Raw genomic sequence first — 5,153 nt, forward strand, 5'->3', positions numbered from 1 at the left:
ATAATGGCAAAGCTTCTGCACCTAGAAGCTTTCGACACAGAGATTTCCTGGCTAACCCTAGCAGTCTGCGGCTGGGGGCTGCCGGGTTCCCAGCCGTGACACCCGGCACTACCAGCGTCCGGGACGGCGCGGGAACCTCCTGGCTGGTCCTCTGAAGCGCACGTGGGCTTCGCCAGCCCTGCTTCCTCTTCACACCTGGGGAAGACAGCTGCTGTGCACAGCCTCGGCAGGGAGGCTGCTAGCCTCCGCAGCCCTCCTGAATGAACCTCGGCCTGACTGCGCCACCAACCCCGAGCGCGCCCACCCGAGCCACGACGCTTCTGGAAGCGCTCAGCGCAGGCGCTAAGACTGCCCAGGTGGCACCAAAGGCTGGGGGCACTCAGAACTGGTCCTCCCTGCGACGGCTAGCCAGCGTGTCCCGTTCCTCTCCTGTCCAGCCTGCGGTCTGGGCGCGAGCGAACTTGACCACGTGCACGTGTGCAGGCGCATCTTCCTACGTGAAAAATGACTAGTCAAGAATCTGGCTTTGCTTTGGACTCAGCCTCTTTGGGGGCTTCACGAACAGGAAGAATCCAAGAGCTTACAATGGGCCATTTCATAAATCCTGGTCTGCTTCCATTTTCCTTTCATTCCTCAGAACAAATGGGAGCCTCTCCCAACACCACATATAGGCTTAAAGGACCTTAAAACTTTATTTTAATTTTATTCCAAGTAAAATGCTTGACTTTTTATAGATGATATAATATGAAATATATATATACATATATATATATTTCAAAAGCAAGCAAAGACCCGCTTTCCCCACATTAGCACAGTGGGCTTTGTGCCTACCTTCAGGCATGCTATATTCCCAGGTGTGTGGATGGAACTTCCTCTACTGTTGTGAAGATTCAGAGAAAGAACTCCATTAAGTGGTTAATAAACCACCCCTTGGTGGAACAGCTATTCAGATTCGTAGCTGCCTAAACATGAGTTCAGTAAGGTTTATAATAAGAAAATTACAGTTATTTACTCAGGAAATAAAAGCAGTCATGTGGCGGGATGGTTCTCTGAAGCAGATGCGTGGCTTCAGTGCCATCTACTGCGTGTGCACCCCCATTTATCATGGTTTCCTGGCCCCTTTGTAATGCAGCCCTGACAACTGTACACCAACAGAAAAGACGAGGCCCGGCAGTAAACCAAAATGAAGAACAATTACTTAAATAAGTGGAAAATACGCTCGGTATTGCGGTTATAAACAATTTGTATAGCAGTGAGCAGGAAAACAGAGCAGCCTCAGAGCATGCCAAGAGTATAACTAATAGCATTTTCAAAGTCATGAGACCCTTTAGTTATTTGGCATAAATACACAGAAGAGTAATTAATGTATGGAAAATATCAGTTGCATTGTGCCTTTTCCTAAGAAGGCTTTTATAAGGAAATCCCTTAATCTTTAAAGCTATTTCCCATTCATTTGCTTAGCCAATTCCTGCTTTTGGTAAGAACTTCATCTTTCATGGGTCAGTCTTCTCCCAGTGACTGCGGGTTCCATTTGGAACCCTGTGCTTGGCTAGGACATTCATCAGAGCCGAACATCCTGTTCTTGATCCTGGTCCAGCGGCTTGGCCTCGGTCCCCGAGGATTTGTATTAAACGTGACACTGCTGCACACTGTGGAATTTCTCTTGGTTTACACAGTACTTGAGGCATATCCTGTGTGTAGTGCTCAGAGGTAAATGGTGGTCAGTCATGTTCCGGAGAGCTGCGGGTCTGCCCGTCTTCAATTCAATCAAGTCAGTGTCTGGGCTTTCTGTATTTTTCCACAAGGCAATGCTCTGAGCACACTGCTCAGTGAGTCGATGCACTGTATGGTTTTATTTCTCAGTTAGGTATAGTGAAGCTTTTTTTTTTTTTTTTTTTTTTTTGGTAACTGGGGATTGAACCCAGAGTGCTTTACCTCACCCCAGTCCTTTTTGTGTTTTATTTTGAGACAGGGTCTCGCTAAGTTGCTTAAAGCCTCACTAAGTTGCTGAGACTGGCCTTCAACTGGCAGTCCTCCTACCTCAGCCTCCGGAGTTGGTGCACGACCATGCCCAGCTTGAATCTTTAATAGCAGTTCAAAGTGGGACAAATAGTTTTTGATCCTACATAAAGTATCTTCTCTTTCACTCTTGAGCTGTACAGGATGAAAATCAGTCAGAATGAAAACTGTTATTTGATCTATTATGAGTCTTCAGCATGTGTCCTTCCAGGATTTTCCATAGTATTCATGTGCTTCTTTATATTGTATTTGAAAAATAGAGCATAAACTTTGCAATAATGCCTGGGAAATGCAATCAACACAAATGCTGTCTACATAAACTCAACGAGTCCAATTCATGGAGTGTCACACTGCCTCGCTGTAATTATCACTATTATTTTATCTCTCTTAGCACCAGGCTAGGGTTCGTTTAAGCTGGGTAATTCCTCGGGAGGCGGATGCTGAGCTGCATAGTGCGCAGCGCGTTGTGGGCTGTTAGGCTGGAGTCCATCCCGCTGGCCTCACCGGCGCTGGCTCAAGCCTGCGGGGTGTCTGTCCAGAAGAGCAGAGCAGCACCTGGAGAGCCAGCAGACCGAACTCTCAAAAACCCAGACTGTTTGCTCTTTACGAGACCTCTCTTTTTACCACTGAGGTATGCTTGGAAATTAGCCCTTGCTTAGCCAATTTCAAATGACTGTCACACAGCATGACTTTAGACGTCATCAGATAAACAATAAGCAGCGTAACCGCCCTCATGTCCGTCTCCCGAGATACCTCTGAAGAGGGGTTTAGAACCTTGTAGGTGCTCTGGGACGCATGCGCCGTGTTCCGCGGTATTGGAGGCTGCTGCTACAACCAGCTGGAGGAGACTCGGGCTCCGCCTTCCTGCCCGCGCTCCCTCGCCCGGTGCCTCCGCGCAGAGCAGGTCTGCAGGCTCCTTCCGCCCTCCCGATGCCCGCCGCGGCGCGACTCTCAGAGCCAAAATGAGTCTGTTGGAACAACTTGGGGTTTTGGAACTGGTGGGACCAGCATGTTTGGCAGCACAACCACAGATAATCACAGCCTATGAAGGATATGAAGTACCATCTTCTGTTGCTAGCATCGACTGTCTGTCTCGTGGCCCACCAGCCTTACCTGGGAACGTCCTTATTGCAGGGTGGTGGGCTAATGATGTTCGCTGCTGGGAAGCTCAGGACAGTGGGCAGACCATTCCGAAAGCCCAGCAGATGCATACTGGACCCGTGTGGGCCGTCTGCTGGGTGATGATGGGAGAAAGTATTTACAGCATCCTCTGATGAGACTCCCAGTAAGTGGGACCTCAGCAGTAACCAGGCCACACAGATGCCACAGCACGCTGTACCTGTTAAAACCACACGTAGGATCAAACTTCTGAACCTGATGGGGAGCTGGGATAAGACTCTGAGGTTTTGGGACACCCAGTCATCAAACCCCATGATGGTGTTACTGTGCTGATGCGATCTACCCAATGGCGGTGGTGGCGACTGCAGAGAGGGGCCTTCGTCCATCAGCTAGAGAACCAGCCCTCTGAATTCAGGATAGAATCTCCACTGAAGCACCAGCATCATTGTGTGGCTATTTTTAAAGACAAACAGAACAAGTCAACTGGCTTTGCCCTGGGAAGTATGGAGGGGAGAGTTGCTATTCACTATATCTACCCTCCAAACCCTGCCAAAGATAACTTTACCATCGATCCAAGGGAACCAGTACTTCAGCTCCACAAGACATTTATGCGGTAAACAGAATCGCATTCCACCCTGTTCACGGCACCCTTGCAACTGTGGGATCTGATCTTCTGGGACAAAGATGCCAGAACAAAGTTGAAGACTGCAGAGCAGTTGGATCAGATGATATCAGCTTTCTGTTTCAATCACAATAGAAACATATTTGCCTATGCTTCCAGCTACGAGTGGTCCAAGGGACATGAGTTTTATAATCCCCAAAAGAAAAATTACATTTTCCTGCATAATGCAGCTGAAGAGCTAAATCCCAGGAATAAGAAGTAGCAGCCTGAGACTTCTGGTGTCCAGAATTGTTCTCTCTCCACTCTGAGGGCCCCAGCTATGGGTACCTCGCCCATGGACATGGATTCCAACCCCTGGAGGAGAAAACTGAGTGGGCAGCCGGGCTGTCCATGGTGACTCACCACCTCCATCCACTACCTGCTGCAGAGCTTTCCTATAACTCTAAGGGAATCGAAACTATCATAGAAGTTAGGGTCTTGTGGGCAGTGCCAGGTTTTTTCAGTGCTTTGTTCAGCAGTGTATGTGTTAGAGAATTCTGGGAAACCAACTATGAACCCCACATTGTATTTTGTAATAAAATATTTTGAAGATTGCCAAAAAAAAAAAAAAAAAAAAAAGAACCTTGTAGAATATCTGTGGACACTGACAGCAAGCACCATGCTGAATGTCAAGGCATAGTAGGTGACACAAGGTGTTTTGCAGGTTCAGGAGGTAACTTTTGCTCTTTGGTCCCAATCTCTACCCCTCTGAAGACTGCTCTCTTGTTAGGAGAATGGGTTCACAGATTCTGAATTGCAGAGAAGCACTCTTGTTCCTATTACATCAATCTCAGTGGCCTTGGACCCACGGTGGCTTATAGGATGCTTGCCAGAGTCGAGACTTCAAGAAGCTTAGCTTACTTTTGCATTCTCTCTCTCTGTCCTTCTGGCTCTATTTTGTCTGATGTCTTTCTCTCTCTTGCCCTGTCACCACACCCAGCACAAGTCTGGGCTGGCCTGCTAAGGAATGACGAGCTCCTTAGAGGCCAGCCAAGACTTCCTCGCCTGGCCTTTGTGAACTAATCAAGTCTAGGTCACCTGCCAACTGCTGTGGAGATCCAACGGAGCCTGGCCATCAAGGGCAGCCACACTCAGACCAGCAGAATCTCCGCTGGCTTCCAGACAGAGGAATAATACCCAGGTGCTGTAAGCCACTGAGTTTTGGGATGAGCATTCTGCGCAGTGAAATGGGGAATGACGAGACCCTTTGGTCTTAGCAACCATAGGCCACAGTCACTGTGTCGGTCAGCTTGGCTGCCATGGACAACTCCCGAGGAAGCCCCAGGCTGCCCATGGCTCCCCTTCAGGCACCACACAAGCAATGCCACAGCCTTCGCAGAGCCGTGGACAGTGT

The 5,153-nt window shown here is 48.7% G+C and overlaps 1 pseudogene; it reads left to right on the top strand.

Moving 5' to 3' along the window:
- The first annotated feature begins 1,031 nt into the window (after positions 1-1,031).
- On the top strand, positions 1,032-4,022 carry LOC124994825 (mRNA export factor-like; annotated as a pseudogene).
- The last annotated feature ends 1,131 nt before the right edge of the window (positions 4,023-5,153 follow it).

The sequence above is a fragment of the Sciurus carolinensis genome, chromosome 10 (genome assembly GCF_902686445.1).
Source record: "Sciurus carolinensis chromosome 10, mSciCar1.2, whole genome shotgun sequence".
Classification (NCBI taxonomy): Eukaryota; Metazoa; Chordata; class Mammalia; order Rodentia; family Sciuridae; genus Sciurus; species Sciurus carolinensis.